This window comes from Macrobrachium nipponense, chromosome 39 (genome assembly GCF_015104395.2).
Source record: "Macrobrachium nipponense isolate FS-2020 chromosome 39, ASM1510439v2, whole genome shotgun sequence".
NCBI classification, from domain to species: domain Eukaryota; kingdom Metazoa; phylum Arthropoda; class Malacostraca; order Decapoda; family Palaemonidae; genus Macrobrachium; species Macrobrachium nipponense.
The window spans coordinates 59,593,650-59,614,546 of NC_061099.1; the positions used below are offsets into that span (position 1 = coordinate 59,593,650).

At 42.0% G+C, this 20,897-nt stretch overlaps 1 pseudogene; it reads right to left on the reverse strand.

Moving 5' to 3' along the window:
* Positions 1-20,897, reverse strand: part of LOC135210368 (ATP-dependent zinc metalloprotease YME1L-like) — a 365,863-nt pseudogene that overhangs the window by 139,091 nt on the left and 205,875 nt on the right.

Consider the following 20,897-nt stretch of genomic DNA (forward strand, 5'->3'; position numbering starts at 1 on the left):
TATCCAGTGGACAGCACAGCGTCTTGCCCTGAGTGTGTCAAGTATATGGTGAGTACATGTGTTCTGAGAGTTTTTGCGTTTTCTTTACCTCGCTGAACCAATTGTCCTGCAAGTAATTAGTAACGAAAAAGGGAAAGTGTTGCTCAGGGAACCATTCATCAGCCATGTTCAATAAAGTAAATGTGGGGAGATCTTGTTGCTTTCTTTGCTTGCTTGTGATTCCACCACATCGATAGAAAAGAATTCATGCTCCTAAAAGTTGACACCATTGGCCTGTGGGTAACAAATTCCTTGTGAATACTTACAGATGCATTGTACACTAGCCAAAACAGTATGCCTTGAACAGCAATACCTTCTCTGCAAATACACATTGAAGAAACATTCGTGACTGAGGATGTATGGTGTGAGAAAAATGTCTCTTGCACTTCCACAAAAAAACCGGTCATTCTCTTGGAGAGTCGCTAAGACCACCCTGAAATACCAAAAAGCATGGGGACAAACGCATAAATTTCAGTCTTGAAACATCCAACAATGGGTGCCAGTCTCCGGTTGATTATAGTACTAGGAATAAGTTGAGCGATATAATCCCAATGAATTACCAACACCTGCTCAATAGCATTCTCTCCAATGATAACCTCCTACTAAAGAGTAAGATACTTCTGCTTGAGAAGACATAAATGAACAGCTATAGGAGACTATACCAGTGGAAGGGAACCACAAGGAATCATAACTCTCCTTCAGGGCTTCCTCCATTTAAGGTTCTAGTATTCTTAAGTCTCTCCATGCTTGCCAGGAGGACTGTGACTGGCCACCTACTAGAATCTGAGGGCTGAACTGATCCCCAAAAGGTATAAAATTAGACTTGTATCATTACATCCTCCCTTATCGCCTTAAAGAGGGTCAGACTTAAAAGGCGATCCACAGGAGAAAACAAAATGCCACATCCAGTGCAGCATATATCTTTCTACAGATCGGAGCATAAGTGTTCTCAGTCCTTCCAAACCGAGTTACTATAAGCATGAGAACATTAGCCTGCAGCTTCAGAAAGGGGTCTGATTGTGCAAGTTAAAAACTCACACTCTCACTAAACTCCCACTGGCTCCAAAAAGACTTTAAGCTGGCTTCACAATCTCACTAAGCTGGCACCACAACCACACTAAGCAGGTACTTCACCTCTCTACGCTGATGCAGACAAGAGGCAATTATACTGAGCAAAAGTTCAATTAAAGATAAAACCTTCAACAATCCAAACAGAAACCTGAACAACAAACTCCATTGCAGCATGTCCAAAGCACTTACCAGTCTTAAGTTTGTCTCTTCAAAGGAATGAGACAAAGAAAACCAAATCTTTGACTGAATACGATATATGAGCCGATTAAAACTTAGGCAGAAAGTCCTTTGAAAATCCATACTTCCTCACATCTATTACATCTATTCTCAAGATCACACTTTATATCATTGCAGCCAGCATAAGGTGTGAGTATCTCCTCAAAAATCCTGCTAACGCAGTAATTATTCCAACAGAACCTGACATTCTTAACCTTGATTCCAGTGGGAGGCATCCTAGGAAAAATATATGTACGGTACTGTGATAACAGCAGCCAAAATCATGAAATAGGACCAACAAATGCCTTTACACAATGGCAGCAAGGAAAATTTTGAGGAGCAAAAACATTCAAAACACAATTGAAGGAGAACAGTTATTCAGGAAGTCATTTGATCTTTTGTTTGAATGCTGACTCGCCTAAAAGCGTGGAGATAGTACAAGCTATCTTGAACAGTAGGTAAAATTCATCCCAAATAAAATACTTCATGAATATAACTTTCAACTTACCCCCCTAACATCTTCAAATGATACTGTGATGTCTTCTGGGTGGACTTCATTTCCATTGCCAACATTCATTCTAAACATCGATCCTCCAAGACCACCTGTACAGGATCATAATAATCTACGTATACTCATATGAAACAACAATTATTAAAGAAAGCAACTAATATTTTAGAAAAGTATTAATACAATAAAAATTATAAAAGATATATATATACTATTTATAATATAAATATACATATATATATATTTCTACTATAAACTTATTGAAATTAGGTAGTACAAAAAATTTTACAGTGAAAGTTATGCAAGAACTCAACTTTACAGTGTGATGAAGTTAAGGTGAAAAATACTAAAGCTAAATCATATTTTCAACCACACTTACCCATCAGTGAGAACAAGATGGCGATGAATACCACAATAGCAAGGACTTGCTGAAAGTTTCGAATCCACCTCATGGTACGTGACTGATTTTTCTGTGGATCTGCAGCTAGGTATCCCTCGGCAAAGGCCACTTTTATGCTTTGTCGAAATTCCTCAGAACTCTCCTCTGATAACAGACCTGTATCATGACACATAGTTTATGCAAAACTCCAAATACATATGTCACATTACTTTATGGATACAAAATTTACATCAATCTTTGTCAATACTATGGCTGAAACCCAATACAGTGCTCACTCACTTTTACACAGGTATAAGTTCATGTAACCAGTGGGGAAATGCAAAATCCCCTCTAAAAATCCTTATAACTGGCTTACAGCTGCCAAATACCCTGTACCCCTTAAATTAAAACGCTTACAACTGCCTGTTTTAACAGTTCACTGCTTAATTTAATAGTTCAAACAAAAATATACCTTAAATTATCATACTAATACAATTTAATATCATTTCAAACAAAAATATACCCCAAACCACCATCCCAAAGACATCTTTACATTAGCCTCCTACAACTGTTACTCTTAGGATATACACCCCTAAAACACTTATTTAATTGCCTATTTTAAAAGTTCATCGCCCAACTTAACAGCTCAAACAAAAATATACCTCAGATTATCATCCCATAACCCAACAATATCATTTAAAAGCCCTCTTATATTACGTACCCACCTACAATTGTTACTCTAAAGTATCCCCTATAATTCACACACATTTCTTTTGCCTAATGTAACCTGCACATCGTATACTGTACTCCGCATAAAGTACTAAGTACGTATACTACATTTTAATTATATTTTGCTGTGCTGTTGGATGATTTTGAAATTATATTAACTGTACAGTATGTATTTTAGGATAATACTACTGAACAGAGCATATCTTAAATACATGGGTAGTTTAGAACGACGGGACCAGTTCCTCCAAAGTGAATGCTAGGTTTGTTACATCATGTTAGTATTTTTGTGATTGCGGACAAATACATTAATGATAAAGTTATTTATACAGTAAATTCTTGGTTTAGGTCGCACTCAACCTAGTCGTTTAGTCCTCACCATATCCCATAAATTTTATTAAAGAAATGTTCTCTCTGAATATACATACATTAAAGAAAAAACACAGCAAAACATCAATAAAATGATGTTTCACTTACAGAATCCATATCCCATAAATTTCATTAAATCTCTCTCTCTCTCTCTCTCTCTCTCTCTCTCTCTCTCTCTCCTCTCTCTCTCTCTCTCTAATTCTCTCTCTTCTCTCTCATCTCATCTTCTCTCTCCTCTTTCTCTCAGTATACATACTTTAATGAAAAAACAGCAAAATATCCATAAAATGATGTTTCACTTACAGAATCCATTTATACTGTTATTATATTGATCTAATTACCTTTAAAATATTTAAAATCAGAATTTCATATGTAGGCAACTCAAACCAGAATACGTATACTGTACTGTACATATCCTTTAATGAAATGCCATTTTTATAATAAAGATATTCAATTAAACTTATCCAGTAATTATATAGTTAAGAGGTTCACTCACCCAGCAGTTAAAATCCGAAATTCACAGGTTGCGCTTTTATTTTGCTAGGTAACAATGCCCTGCCAACTTTCATGGAGAGAGAAACCACTTGGCAAAGAGCTCAGTTTGTTTTATGCCCTTATAAAGATAATCCATGCTATGGGATGGAGGGTGGGCTCCAATTATATATAATTACTGGGTAATTATATATAAGACTTTATTATAATAATGTCATTTTTAATTATGGGACTTTCCCAGGAATTATATAGCTGTTTCCCACATTGAGGGACAGTGGGATGCAAGGATATTTCTACCTCAATATTAACACTGTAACTAGAACGAGGATAGAAGAACATTGTCAACATTATATAAAAATATTTGTTGATTCATTACCTGATAAGAGAGTTGATACATGAAAATACTGCCTCTGGTTGTCACTATCTTATCATGTAGAAGTGTGGCGGCATAGCCAGTACACGCCTACTACTTTACTGAGGGCCTTTGTGGCGAAGGATAGTTCCGATGGCCAATGAAGGATAAATAAATTGCCCCTGCCCAGGGCTCAGTAGCAACAATTCACCAGAGAAAACTTGTTACATATATCCAAAACCTATCTAAATAAAAACCACCACCACCCTACCAAAACATGGAGGGTAATCCATGTACAGGTAGTGCTCGAGTTACGATAATTCGTTTTACGATAATCCGATGTTACGATGGGGTTAGCAATTAATACTAAAAAAAAAAAAAAAAAAAAAAAAAAAAAAAGTTGAAAATGCGTATTTTTAAATTTTGCGCACAGCGAGCGCTGGCAGCAGCGTACTACGCTGTACGATATGTTGGCCCGAGAGCGAGAGGCTGGCGTAGGTACAGCGGCAATGAGTTCGACCTCACTTGCGCTCGTTTTGAACCAAGAAACATTAGGTCGGTGTTCGTTTGTGATTTGAGAGTTTTTTTAAGTACCGAAAATTAAAACAAAAAAACTATGTCTGCCAAACAACCAAATAGGTGTCCTGCTGGTAGTGCAAAAAAGAAGAGGCAATCCATCACTTTGGAGCAGAAACTGAAAATAATAAACCAGCGTGAAGCGGGAAAGGCAGTCATGGTTATCGCACGTGACGAACGTTTATCGCAATCGACGGTATCCACCATCCTCAAGGACAAGAAACGCGTAATGGATGCTGTAAAGGCATCTGCTTCAGTTCATTCAACGGTTATATCAAAGAAGAGGATAGGGCCTTTGGAAGAAATGGAGCAATTACTGGTCACGTGGATGGAGGATCAAATACAAAAGCGTATGCCGCTCACCCTCTTAACCATTCAGACAAAGGCGCGCATGCTTTTTGAAGAGCTGAAGAAGAATTATGATGATAACCACAACAAAAGTTTTGCAGCAAGTGCTGGATGGTTTCGTCGTTTCAAGAACCGCCATAATTTTCACAGTGTGGATTTTTTCTTCAAGAGAACGACTCCAGTGCATTCCGCTTCCCCCAGCCCTACCCCCTCACTTGAGACTCGATCCTGTACGTCTCGGAACAGTTGTTTCCTCGAGACACCTGAACTTACAGAAGAAGAAATTTTATCTGAGGAAGAGCGAATTGATGATCCTGCTGCTTTATCATCATCCTCCTCTTCCGATCTTTAGTTATAGTAGCCATGAACAGCCTGACACCGATCACGTATGCCGACAACGGACCGAATCTTGGTGAGTACCTTTACGCTACAGTCTGATCCTTGTTCTTATTATTAAGTTTCTTTTTATACTTAATTATCATAAGTCAATCTGCATTGAAACACCCGAACTAGCTGATATTAATAATTACTATACCTTATATGTATAGGTATACTGTGTAGTGTAGGCTAATCTTCCATATATGTGTATATAGCCTAGCCTATATGGTACTGATTAACTTAGTGTAGGCTAGGCTATATCCGAGATACGATTTTCTCAACTTACGATGGGTTTTTCGGAACCTAACCCCATCGTAAGTAGGAGAATACGTGTACATACTTAGTACCTCCAGGCTTCCCTAACACTGGATGGTACCAGGTACTTAGTATCTCCAGGCTTCCCAAAAACATAAACAACTTATATTAAGGTGAATAAGATTCTTAGGAAGGGCTGCTTCCTACACTTCCTTTCCCAACAAAAGGTACCATGTATCCCTCCTTGAGAATGTTCACCATACAAACCTTTGGCAGACAATCCAAAAACTCTGTAGACAGCCTCATACTGGACCTTCAGGGCTCAAAACATCAGTTACAGTTTCCTTAGCAACTCTTTTCCTTGAAACAAGAGACTTGATCATCTTGAAAGGGATTACTAGAAGCAGAAGAACTCAAAGACTGTTTGGGTTGACAACTTACACAGTATTTTGATGCATGATGAACGGCAGGTGCAGGCACAGGATGCTTAACAGAAGACTTCCAAGACTGCTATGAAATACTTACTTCACTGATCAAAGACATCTTCAGTGATGGCCTTAAACACTGGGATTACAGGAGCTGATGTAGTAGCTGATGAGAGATTCAATCAACAAGATCATCCTTGGTAAAAATGTAAAAAAAAGGTGAATGCAACGCAAAGTAGCACAATCCATCAAGCACTAAAAATGCGATGAGAATACTACAAATCGAGGTTGAAATCTGCCCAAGCTAAAATAAGAACCAGGGTGGCAGAAGCCAGCAAATATGCAGACTGAGACAGTGAGGTGGAAGTGGCCTGAGAGTAACATACCAAATCCACCAGTAAAGATGTCACAGGAAGAGGCATGGAAGTGCCAGATGGCTGAAAGGGAGAAGGCGACTCCCAAGATGATAAGATGATGGTAGGAAGGGAGAAAGCAGAGGGTTCTCGCATGACGTACTAGACAAATTACCCACCTGGCACTTCAACAATAAATCCAAAATGAGACAAAAACCTTTGAATCATGAGACAACCCAGCTAAGGTAAAGGCTGGATCTGTCAAACAACACAAGTATAGTGGAAGATGAAGGACTACTAATGCAAATTGGTACAACTTTCAAAATGTCAGGAATGTGAGGTGATTGGGAACGGACTGGATATGAAGGAGAAGATTAATGTCATATACAGAAAGAATATATGATCATACAGGGTGAGTAAATGATTGAACAACTAGGTACTAATGTAGTTCAGAAGCTACCTAATTAACTGGAATACTATGGCTACAGACCCTAGATAACTCAACAGCATCACACACACATTACTGTTACTCTCACCAAATAATGCTAACATGCATCGGTTGTAATGAGCACCTAACTGAAATAAATTTTTGGAAAATGGTTGATTTCAAGACAGTAAGCTATTGAGAGAGATGGGTGGGTAAGGAACACAGATCTCTGTCCCCAAGACATGCCTTGGTTCCACTGGCAGAGGGGGAAGACAGTTTGTCCAGGAGCAGTCCAGAGGCAGACTACAGACATACATAAGCTACAATGGGGAGGGGCAGAAAAAGGTTGATCAATACAGGGGAAAACCATAACCACTCAAGTGCCTAACAGGCAATAAAAGTAAAACCATATCTTCCTCCAATTTACTTATCTGTTTCTCCTGAACCACAAAGGAAGCATTATAGGACAGTGCTGGAGTGAGAGAAGCAACACTGGAAGACAAAAGACAGTAGACTTACAGTGAGACTTAAATGTCTACACAAACTATCAGCTTCTTGCAACTTCCAATATGTAATTCACTAAATTATTTATTTTCTCAATGGAGTCCTTACATTCTTCACAGTAAGAAAATCATATTCATTAGCCTTCCTGGTAACAAACTGTACCCATCATCCCCAACTGAATACCTTCATTTTACACATAACTTCCTCCTACAGAACCTGAGGGTGAGGCCACACCAGACGCAGCGAGCATGGAGGTTGCAGGAAAGAGGTTCCTGCGGCAGTTTGAATCATTGGGTATCTTATGCGGGTGGCCACACAAGACTAGCGGGACGGCTCGACCCTCTGCAGTTGCCGCCAAGCGATGTAACATGTTTTAAATTACTGCGTCCAGCTCCCCCATGATCTCTAACCACTTGAGCGTACAACCTGTCCGGTCCTAAGACTGAACCTGGCACATAGGCTCACGTGGCTGGACCGAGAGAAGCACACTCCTCACAATACCCCCTGGTTGCCTCACTCCTCCCAATGTATCCCGCCGAGGAGGTTGAAGGGACAGGTGAGGCAGATCTGACGCTCCCCCCACTCTGTCTACCGGCAGAACTAGTGGACGGAGAGAGCTGCAGGCAATCACCAACCCGCAGTGATGACCAGTCTGTAGGTCAAGACCGGTGATCTCCCTGCAGAGAAGCACTGGACCGAGGATAGTAATGTCGATCTCTTGCGTCAGGGGAGCTACTACCAACCACACGGACTGTCTGATCACACTGGTGTGATAGACGGTCGGGTGACGATGAGACAGACCCATAGAAGTCTCTGTGTGAGACCTCTTTGGAGGGGGGGGCAGACCACCTTCTTCCTCAGCTGGGGAGCCTTGGAAGGAGAAGTGGAGGCGGCGGCAGAAGACGACAACAAAGAAGAAGAAGATGACAACGACACCTTCCTCTTCTTCCTGGACTTCTTCACCAACTTTCTCAGGACAGCAGAAAGTTCTCCCATCCAGGACGGGACTGTGGTGGCTGCCAAAGCAGCAGGCCCCAGCACGACCTGGGAAGGAGGACCTGACAGAGCAGCAGCACTTCCAAAAGCAATATCATCGGGAATACCTGTTGCCGGAGTGTTTGGAAATCTAAGAAAACCAATCACCCTGCAAACACTAAAAATTCCAAGGAATTTAATGGCTTAGTGAGACTCCCAACTTTCATAATAACAATTACCGGGAATCCCTGTCTCAACAGCGTGTTTGGAAATTACAGGAAAACCAAAACACTCTGAGAACACCAGAAATTCCAAGGAATTCGAGCACTCGGCGAGATTCCCAGTTATCGTAGTAACAATTATCAGGAATTCTTGTCTCGCCCAAGTGTTTGCAGATCGAAGAAGACCAAAACACTCTGAGACTGCTAGAAATTCCGAAGAATTCTAGGCACTCAACGAAACCCCATGAATTTCGTCAGACGATCATCGGGTGGGTGCCCTCCTCGATATCCGTAGAAATCGAATAGGAACGGGCATTTAAGATCTTTCTTCAATGACATGGATATACCGGTACGACCCGAAGGTCCCTCCAGGAACGCAGTCCTCTGTAGAGCACTCTGCAGGATCCCTCGAATTCACCTCGCCTCTCCCGGCGTAGCCATAGGAAGAGAGGGAATGGGGGAGGAAGACTGGACGCTCTCGCTCGCCTTGCTAGCGGAACTAGCAGGGAGAAGCGAGTCACAGGCACCCATCAACCGTGATGGCCGCTCAGTGGTCTATGAAAGCATAATCGTCTGGAGAAAACACTTTCCTGAAGAAGGTTACGAAACTCTCGTACTACAGGCGAAATGTCTGCCGCCACCGAGACCAGTCGGTCATGCGAACGTGACCGTTGTCACGATAGCTAGCGAAAGGATGAAGGAGAAGAGGAATTACTAGAAAAAACAAAGAACAAACCTTTGAAGTTGCCCTCGGTAATTCCCAAAGTGTAAGTGTAAATTTTGGATGAATACATGTCTCGTTCTCATGTTAAATACATGTCTTGTCCTCATGTTAAAGGGCGAAAGTATGTAATAATAAAGATGTTGGTATACATTTGCCGCCGACCCTTAACACAAAGTAGAAAGGCGGCTATCAAGGCTATCACAAAAAGTGGGTTTGCATATTAATTATTAAATTCAATCAATTATTAATATCAAACACAGTATATACATATTTATTCAAAAAAATAAAAAATTAAAGATCCCACTGGGAAAATGATCAACAGCCAGTCAGCAAGAGCTCATAAAAACATGTCTTCATCGGAAGACGGCCGAAAGAAAAGTGGAGTGTTTACATAGGGCAGCTGGGCAGGTGGACCTACCCGCCTGCCACATGGTAGTTACTGCCTAATCACCTTGTTCAAGGTAAGCTAACTTTAACAGTAGGTAAGATTCATCTCAAAAGGTACATATACTGACAATACTGAAGTATATACTAACAACTTTAAACTCACTTTTCAATTTTGGGTTGTTTTCAGTTTCTTGTTGTAGAGTTCTACTCGATATCGTCCTCTGTTTCGATTTTAATCCATCCTTCAACCTGTTGGCTACAGTTGCTTGTCTCACAGATTCACGTTCCAAAGACTGTTTTGTTTTAAAGCCACGATGAGGGATAAAATCTGGAGAGTAAAACCATATTGGAATACTTGTTTAATTCCACAAACTTCTCAAAACAGCAAAAGCCTAAACTGTCACTAAATCAACACTTCTTGTGATAAAATTACTATATACTAAAGGTAATCATAACACAAATTTCCAAGTAACTGAGGAATGTAGTTCATGCAAAGTACAATACTATGAAACAAATAATCTTTGGAATTGCTGACATATGACAACTTCCTATGCTAAAAAAATAATTCAGTAATAAGAGATAATTACTGTATGAGTATGTATACAAATAAGTAAAATAAAACTTACTTGTGCTAAGGCAATGTTGTGACCTTAGAAGGTTTTGAGTAATCCTGAACAGAGGTCTGATCTCTGGTTCTCTCAACAAAGTACTTGAAAAGCTTTCACCATTTTGCTTATTTTCCAGAAATGTGTTACAAGATGCATGTGACTCATACCACCCTCTTTTTCCTACAATTTAGAAAAACATTCCAATAAGATAACAGTGTACTTTGAGACAACTGAATAACAAAAAGTAATTAATACAGTATATATTACTATATGTAATTAAATTATCATACATACATAACTAATGACCATTAACATTTCATTACATACTGTATTTTGTCTTCAGAAATAATGTAACTTCACAGTGCTATTTATATAATATAAATATAATAATAGTTATGATAGTTAAAGTAATTCTAAAAACATAAATACACCTGTATTTTGACTGACAAATATATACAATACATTATATAAAGTAAATTTGAGATATTACAAAATTGAATCAAATCGTTTGACTTATATTTCTGAAATTGTATTTACAGATAGTACAAAACTACTTACATTCAAATTTATTTATAAGCAAAACCAATTAGATTAAAATTTATTTATAATTTCTTAAGCAACTATGCAAGAAATTTATCAATAATTAGTTTATTAATAAAAATGACAATCTAAAACAAAATTTTCCCCATCCTCACAATTACTAAGTAGCGTACCAGAGTAAAAATAATTTTTTTAAAGTCACTACATATTTCTTTATCTTCTTTTGTAGTCATGGTCTTTCTCCTCAAACCCATACATTTCTTATCCCAACCTGTTTTAGGTATTGTATTACTTGGACTAGTCGTAATTTTGTCATTCTGGGATTTGACTGCTACAATATGGTTCTGAAAGTATCGATTTTAATACCTGAAGTGAACTTGGCCAAATCAGCTTCTTTTGTCCTCCACTTTGGAGGAGACAATTTAGGACAGTTGGTTGCTGATTTTAGATGAATGAAAAATAAACACCATGGAGATGGTCGTTTACTGACCATAAATAGTCGATAACAACAAATGGCTAGTAAATATTCAGACCAACCAATAGCAGATGATGTTTTATATTACAACATAATATGTAATAGCCCAAGAACCATCATTCATCAAAGAAAGATGCTTGAAATCAATGAAGCTTTCTGTTGTCATGCCTCCTCTATCTGTGACAGTTTCACCCCATTGAGTGTTACAGGAACTGAGGTCTGCTAACAAGAGAAAATGTGATGGTTGATCTAATAAACTTTGCAACTGATTTATGAAGGAATCATCTTCTAGAGCAGATATGTTAAACAGTTTTATTCTGAACTTCTTTTGAAATTACCACAATATTTGTAGCCTGCAACTTTGTATGAATATGAATGCTATGACTGGGGTTGTGCTGCAGAAACTTATTCTAAAATATGAAATTTTTATGATAAAATAAAGTTTTAATGATATTTACCCGGTTATTATATAGCTAAGAGTTTCACTCGCTGGCAGTTAAAATCCCGAAATTTACAGATCACACTAATTTTTTACTTATTTTGATTAGGTAACAATGCCTCGCCCACTTTTGGGGCAAGAGAGAGGAACAGCATGGCAAAGAGCTCAGTTGTTTATGTTCACCAACAGAAATCCATGCTAGGGGACGGAGGGTGGGCTCCGATTACATAATTATTGGTAAGTACAATTGAAACTATCATAAAAATGTCATTTCTGGGTTCGACCTGTGTTCGCTGGTGAAAAGTTCCTGTAGCTCACTTTTCTAAGTATAAAGTATTCTAATATACCAGAGAAAAGTAGCATGGTATGCTGAGGTTACTACCCTTGCGCGAGCACCCAAAGGGTGTCGGGTATAAAGTACAAGGTGAGTGGAAGCCACTACTCACAGGTCTTCTGCCAATTAGAGGATTCCTTTCCAAAATCCTTCTCATGAAGCAAGCCGTCCCAAAGGCCATCCCTTCCCCCTCGCTCCCGCTACCTCTGCCCGACTCGAGCGCCATCTACATTCCTGTACTTAGACCAGGTCCCAGTTCTACGCTGTTTTCTTGCTCTCGTGTTTTTGTGATTTAATTAGCGATGGCGTCTTCTGATCTTCCTCCTTCTTCAAAGTTGAGTATTCCAATTTGTGTTTTCGTAACTTATACAGTTGCGGGGCTTCCCAAATTGGCCTTCGGCCCCATAGAAAGGTATTGCAGGGCCGTTGGTGTGTCCGCCATTTTGAGAGCATCATCATCAGAACGCGTGGAATTCTGGTACACCTGAATTTTCTTTTAAATTGATATAAATCAAAGTTTTTAGTTCATACAATTATCAAGCGTACCTCGAGTTGCATGCTAATTACTGTTATGAGTAAATTTGGTTCTTAGAGAGGCCTAACACGCTCATGACGTACTCTGGGGTCTAAGACTACGGTTTAGACAAAGAATGATTAATTGATAATTAGTCCCTCTCTCCCCAGCTTCTCAAGAGCACGTTAGTGCCTATCTCGTTGTAAGATTAAGAGGTTACATGTAATTCGGTAGGCTATTAGTAGCTTATTATATTATTACGGGACAGGAGATCGAGAACTTCGTTCTTCCTTTCCCGATGTGACTTTGCATGACTTTATGATTCAATACGAACCAAATAGATGTGAAATATGACAGTAGAATTAATATCACTGAAGAGGTTGGAAGAGTTGCTCCCCTTTAGCTTAACCAAACAAGCCTAGATCAAACTTGGAAGGTAGGCTAAGTGTCCCTAACCCTGTACCCTTTATGCCTCTCCCCCTACTAGTGCTACGGTGCTAGAGGGGAGGATACCAAGAATATAGAGCCCCCCCTCTCGCTATTCACATTGTTGGACCTATCCTCCGGCTAAACTGAATCGAAAAATTCGAATTTAGTAGGTTGGTTGAGGGCTACTGTTCATGTTTTGGTGTCTTAGAGAAGATTGGGCCTAACGGTCCGGTTCTGTGTGATCTCGGAAGGTTAGGCTAGATCCATAAAGGGTGTTCTCCCTAACCATAAATTCCATCAACTCTTCCATGATGCCTCATTGTTAATTATACATATTATTTTATTATTTTACATTGCTTGTATCGCTGTATTGTAAATGGTCTGGTTTGTTTTCATCTTGGCCTAGCCTCCTTGGGTACAACCTTTAGTAGTAGGCTATGTCCTCCCGGTCGTGGGCCACACCAATTGGTAGCTGTACCAACCACGACGGGCCACAGGCTCAATCGGACTACCACTACAGTAGTAGGCTACACAACCACTAATAGGGGTCCTGCTCTGACCGCGTTGGTGGCCAGGCGATCACAGCCGACCACCCCACCTCCCCCCCCCCCCCCCCCCCCCCGTTCCGGAGCTCGGCACGTCCGAGCCCTTATAACTCACGGCACTAGTACTCTTATCGAGGAATGGCCGCTCAAGTTTTCACTTAAGCAAGGAGGAAGAGGGTGGGTGGGGTGGGATAGGGGTAGATATATATATATAACTTCTCATGTCTCCGAGTGAATGTCTCCTCCGGCGGTCTAGTACCACACCGGCCGACAGACATCGCTTCAGATTGTACATATACAGCTCCGTCGCTCAATGGTCTCTCTCCAGTTGTCGGCCCCTAGCCGCGGATTTGGGATGGGAGTTTTGTTCCCCCCTTCGATAAAGGTAGGCAGGTTTGGATATGGGAATTACCTTTCCCTGATCCGCCGCCTCCTTAGTCCGTTCCGCAGGCAGGGCTTAAGACAAGGAGAAATGAGACATTGAGTAGACCAAGCTTTGGGGACTATACGGTGAACATCTCCAGTACCGACGGAGAGTGACTAACCCTCACATCCACTACCGGAGTTTTGCATGAAACTTGCCATAGCTCAGTTCCCATTCTTGGGGTCTCCCCCACTCCGGTGGGAACAGTAGATGAGTCAGGTATGAGTCTACGTTGATACGTAGCCTTCTGATCTGTTCCTCTTCACAAGTCCGGCAGATATCCAGGTCCGGCAGATATCAGACCCCAAGTACCAGACATACATTGAACCCAAGGAGCGGGATCGAGAGCAGGCAGTTATATCTATAAGATATTTTCTTAATTCATTCAGTGAAATTGAAACTGTTGGTGAGTAAGACTTGAACATCTATCCAGTTTAAGTTGCATGCCTCCACCGGAGTTAGCTCCGGTTCTTCCCTGAGGCTGGTACTCATTTGACATTTCAATTTACAGAAGGTACGTTGCCAGTCACCAGGGTGCTCCGCCTCCCTTGGCAAAACTTACGGGCATGAGGTGTACCGCACTCATGCAAACTGTGCGGTTCCTTTCAACGACTACGTAGTCTGGCACCCGGAGGCATGCATCGTCTGTTACGAGATGGTGTCTCTTCTCGTTGACGAGCAGGTAAGTATCTTTGCTTCACCCTCGACATGAAATATCTTGATAAACTGAAGTTTTACAAATATTTTTCCCTGAGTGAAGATTAATTAGTTCCCCTCTTTGTCACACTGCCGATGAAGTCCGCCAAACCGCCAGGATGGATTTGAGGGGTTGGGTCTCAGGCTTCGGGAGGAATGTGGCAGCAGGACAGCCGTATGTGCTGGACGCAAGTCTGGGCTCCCTGCTGTTCAAGGGGTCCCCATCCACGTCTGTTCCGGCACAAGTAGCAGCCCCTATTATAGCTGCCATCCGGGCGGAGACGACGCCCCTTCCGGAGGACCAGGAGGACTTGATGGCAGGAGAAGTGGCTGCCATCAGCATCCACACCGAACCCATGGCCATTGGGGACGAGGTAGGTGGTGAGGTAAGTGAGGCAGGGAGCTTCCTTAGTCCTACTCCTTCTTCTTCCTCTTCTTTCCTGAGCTTCTCTAAGCCCACCCCCCCCCTCGGGAAGGATCGCTTTCGGTCATTCCCAAAATCAAGACTATGAAATCAAAATCCCTGCCAAAGGGATCCAAACCAACTCCGTCAGCGGTGACTAGGTCGTCTCCGGCCCCACGTCCGTCGACTTCGTCGGCTAAGTCGCCTGCTGCCAAGGATTCTCCCCCCTCCAAAGGGTCGAGAGCCAAGTCCGCCAAGGCCAAGGCAATGGAGTCTGGCTTTGATCATGAAACTCTTGCTAACCTTCTATTGTCAAAGGTTAGGGAAGCAGTAGATGAGAGGTTTGAGTCGTTACGACTTGCCTCCGGCTCTGACACCTCTGGCCAGGCGATAACTTCTTTGGTGGCCGAGAGGATCAAGCCTTTGGAGGATATGATGACCGGATTTCTCCACCCCGGATCCCCGGCACTGGCTATGTCAGTGCCGGAGACGTCAAAGCTACCGCCATTCCATAAGAACTACCCGTGGCGGTTAGCTTTGCATGCCCCATTTTTAGATAGGAAGTTGACGATTGAAGGGTGCGGGACCCATCCGTTGGAGGACTTTGAGCTCTTCCCGCCGGGTCTCCAGTTCCCCTTTCCCGGATGTCAGAATAGCAGAATACACACTAGTTAGGGCAGACAAGGTCCCTAAGGAGACAGTGATCTTCCCTATGGACCAAGCCCAAGTCGTTTGGGCACGCACCCTCACTGACTGGGACTGCGTCAACACCAGGTTGACGCCGTTCAAAGGAACTTTCACCATGTTTAAGACCCCAGTCCAGGTTCCGTCACCCTGTACAGACAAGGTGGCGGAGCTAACCTTACAAGCTATAGCAGAGGACAAACCCCTGCCAGTACTAAAGGAGACAGAGGCTACCTCTCTTCTCTCCCAGCGAATAGAGAGTTCTGGAATGATGCCCCGGCCACGTTTACTTCGGGTAGACTCGATCCGGATTGTGCTTCAACTCTGTTCTCCGAGAAGCTGCCTAAAATTCCGGACCATTTCATTAAGGCAGAATTTGAGGCAAAGACGAGACTGGCACTGTCCATCAACTCCGTCACTATGGCGGAGTTGCTAGCCACCACCTATCAGGACGAGCAAATATTCCAGGTCATGACGAAAAGTCTACTTCAGACTTTTCAGTCAGACCTCTATGATTTCGGAATGGCATGGCGGGCTTGCAGGAAATAAGTCCTGGCAGAGGCCTCCATAAGGCATGAGCCTAATAGGCTAATAAAATCATCAATCTGGGGAGAAAACCTTTTCCACAAGAGGAGGTTGAAACAACGTCTCCCGAGAAGCCTCAAGAGCCAACCAGAGCCTACGGGTTAGGTGGGGATTCCCTCTCAAGTGAAAGTTTGAGACCCCCGGACATCAAGCCAGACCCAAGAAACTCCTTATAAGGCCTCCTGTCCGCAAACAGTCGTACAAGCGGTTCCGGTCCCTCAAGTAGGTAAGCCTTCGACATCGAAGGCTCAGCCGCAGCAGCAGTTTGTATTATTGCAAACTCTGCCGGCCCAACAACCTTCAACCTCCACAGCCATTTTAACCTCCCCAGCCTTTAAGCCGTTTAACCCCGCCTACGAAGCTAGAGAGTCATTTCGCAGCTACAGCAGGCATGCGGGTAGTAGCAGGGCCAGAGGTGGCTCCAGGCTACGAGGGCGTGCCCCAAGGGGTAGAGGTTTCCGAGGAGGTAGAGGTTGCAGACCAACAACCAACCAATGAGATCCCACAGGTAGGAGGGAGATTGTATCGCTTCCGGGACCATTGGACCTTCAGTCCTTGGGCCCACAGTATAGTCTCCCAAGGCCTGGGATGGAAATGGAAGACAGGACCCCGTCGGCCAGTAAAATTTTATCAGACTCCAACAGCAGACCTAATGGAGTATACCAAAGATCTCCTACAGAAGCAGGCCATAAAAAGAGTGAAAGGGCTAAAATTCCAAGGAGGTCTGTTCATGTCCCCAAACAAAAGAAGGACTCGACAAAAGAAGAGTAATTCTGGACTTGTCGCGTCTCAACTCATACATTCTTTGCGACAAGTTCTGCATGCTGACAGTCCTCGCAGGTGCGGACCTACTTACCCCTTCCCCGTGGGGCCGTCACCACCTCTATAGATCTTACAGACGCCTACTATCATGTTCCAATAGCAAGGAACTTCTCTCCGTACCTAGGCTTCAGGCTAGGAAACAAGGCTTACTCATTCAGTCATGCCGTTCGGGCTCAACATCGCGCCTAGGGTATTCACCAAACTAGGAGAGACGATAGTCCAAGAACTGAGAACTCAAGGGGTTATGTTAGTAGCCTATCTAGACGACCGGCTCATTTGGGCAGCCAGCGTTGAAGAGTGCCGCAAATCAACAGCCAAAGTGATAAAATTCTTAATAACTCTGGGCTTCCAGATAAACAAGGAGAAATCTCGGCTAGTTCCGGCCTTCCCGCCTTCCAATGGTTTGGGAATCCAATGGGACCTAGTAAGACACAAGCTGTCTCTTCCACCCAAAAAGGCCAAAGAGATAGCAGCGGCTACCAATCAGTTCCTCAAGAACAAAAAGGCGTCTTGGCATACCCAAGAGAGAATCCTAGGTTCGCTACAGTTCGCGTCAGTAAGAGACGTCCTATTAAAAGTCAGGTTAAAAGACATCAATCGAGTCTGGAGAAAGAGAGCAAACATCAATCTCAGAGACAAGGTTTCAGTGATTCCATCCATTTTGACAAAAAGGCTTCATCCATGGACGAAACACAGAAATCTGGCCAAGTCAGTACCACTGCAATGCCCCCCACCGTCTGATCATCCACACAGACTCGTCACTGAGTGGCTGGGGAGGATATTCACAATACAAGAAAGTACAGGGAACATGGTCGGATATGTTCCGTCAGCTCCACATCAATGTTCTAGAGGCCATGGCAGTTTTCCTGACCTTAAAGCGACTAACTCCGGTAAGGAAGTCATGTGAGGATAGTCTCAGACAGTCTAGTAGTGGTACATTGCATGAACAGAGGAGGCTCCAGGACAAGCAATCTAAATCATGTGCTAATTGCAATATTTTCTTTGGCGGTAAAGAATCATTGGCACCTGTCACAACTCACCTGGCAGGTGTGAAGAATGTTATTGGCAAGACGCACGTTTGGCCAGGACAACCCCGCTGAAGTCGGAGTGGTCCTGGGGACAAGAAGTCCTTCTGGTGGATTTGCAATCAAATCCCGGACCTTCAAGTAGACCTATTTGCCACAGAATCCAACCACAAACTACCGTGTTATGTGGCAACGAACCTGGACCCTCTAGCTTACGCCACAGATGCAATGACCATAGATTGGAACAATTGACAGAAGATTTATCTATTTCCACCGGTGAATCTTCTGATGAAGGTCCTGCACAAGTTACGATCTTTCACATGACAAATAACACTAGTGGCACCCAACTGGCTGAAGAGCAATTGGTTTCCGCTTCTTCTAGAGTTGAAGCTCCGACCCAAATGGATCCCTCGTCCGGAACTGACACAGATTGTACAAACTCAGACTGTGTCAGCTTCCTCAAGAATTATGAATGCCCTAACTTTATGGACTTCATGAAGTTTGCGGCCCAAAAGGACGCTAGTATCGATCCACTTAACATTTTATTTATAGAATCAGATAAAAGAGAATCAACGCTCAGGCAATATGATTCAGCAGTCAAGAAGTTGGCTAAGTTTCTAAAAGACTCAGCTGCTCATAAAATGACCACGAATCTGGCAATTTCATTCTTTAGAACTCTATTTGAGAAGGGCCTAGCTGCTAGTACCATCACTACAATCAAGTCAGCCTTAAAGAAGATTTTTCAGGTTGGCTTTAACATTAACTTGTCAGATGCATACTTCTCCTCCATTCCACGAGCATGTGCCAAATACAACAAAAAACAACCCATGGTTGTAGCTTTTTTCAGTTTTGAAGTATTTTGATATACATAACGATAAATAGAAAAATTTGACCTTCGGTCAACTTTAACTCAACCAAAATGGTCGAAAACTACAATTGTAAGCTACAACACTTACAGTCTAGTAATATTCAATCAATTACCTTCATTTTGCAACAAACGGGAGGTCTCTAGCACAATATTTCAATTTATGGTGAATTTTTTAAAACCACTTTTTTTTATACGTCCACGCGTTACAAATTCATGCATCATATTTTGATAATATTTTCGGCGTTTAAGTGCTAAAATGAGTATAATAATCTGGGTGTCGTAGTGTACTAGGTTTTAGGCTACAATTTGGTTATTCATGTTTCAAGTCCCTTGTGATTTAGAATGGTCTCTTATTACTAAGAAAGTAGTATAATAGGGGGCAACTGCCCATTGGCAGATCCCACCAGTCTCCCTTGGACCTCCAGTCTATCTTCTCCAATGTGCAAGGAAGCAGGACAGTGACCTTCATTTAGGAGCACTGGTGGGACGGACAGCCACCTCCTAAGGCACAACACTAACACTAGACACTGCACTTGCACTTATACTAGTTGATTTTTCAACATACTCTCAAAAAGATATAACCAAATTCATCACCTCTTTAGCTAAAAAGTCAAAATTTTTATCAATTCTAGACTCCAGGTTGGTTATGATGTCAAGACTGGAAGCATGGGAAACCTGTAACAGAGTCTTTGGGAAAGAAGTAGAAGGACTAATTATAGGAGAGACAGTAAAGAAAAGTGGGGAAGAAACAGCTGAACTATTAGCTTCTACTAGCAAAGGAGTCACCTCTATACTTGCTCTACTCTCAGCTCTATGAGCTGCCATCCTTTTTGTATCTCTCCCCATTTCTCCATTTCTCAGAAGGAGACTTAAAGATCTTCCACATCTGTTCATCCCACCCTTTGCATTCAATGCAAGTAACCTCCCTGTTTTATTTTTGTTCCCTACACTTCAAGCACTTAGTGTGTGACTTTATTTTTGTTCCCTACACTTCAAGCACTTAGTGTGTGAATCATTAAGTTTAGCCATCCTGGTCTTGCAATCTTGTGAAAAACAAAGTTTAACCATCCTCCTCTTGCAACCTTCGGTGCAAAATGAAACACTTGAAGAACTAGAATCTGACATAATGTCAAATTAAATCCTAAAGTTAATCTATAAAAGGATTAACAAGTCCAAGAAAACAACAACCAAAAGAATACATCACCACACAACTGGAAATATGAATAATGATGAAGAGAACTGCTACAAGACCACCGACGTTCATCGGGAACCGGCAGAAAACAAATTGTTGGTCTTCTGCTCAGCAGTACCTGGCATCCCCGAAAGTAGGCAAGTCCTGTTCACTTACACTAACAATGGCAGTGCTGCTGCCAAATCTGAATTTTCGACTGCTGTGGTAGGAAGCTTTCAGCTATGTAATTGCTTGGTAAGTCACTTATGTGAAAATTTACTTTATTTTTTTTTATCTGTCTTGTCCTTATCAGTGCATGTCATAGAGATAAAATGCAAAAAAAGATGTTTTCTTACAATTTTATCATAGATTCTTCCCAGTAATTCTTTTTATCAATTTAAAAGGAAAATTTACTATGTACATTACTACTATAGTATTATTTTGTTATTATTTATATCTTTGTAAGGTGTAACCAAGGAAAAATAGCATATACAGTTACGTCCCCCAATTATGCGAGAATTTGGTCAATCCACGGCCTTGCAGAATTGGAAATTCGCAGGTTTCGATACACATACCTTATGGGAATAATTCCATTAGGGCCAAGGCAAAC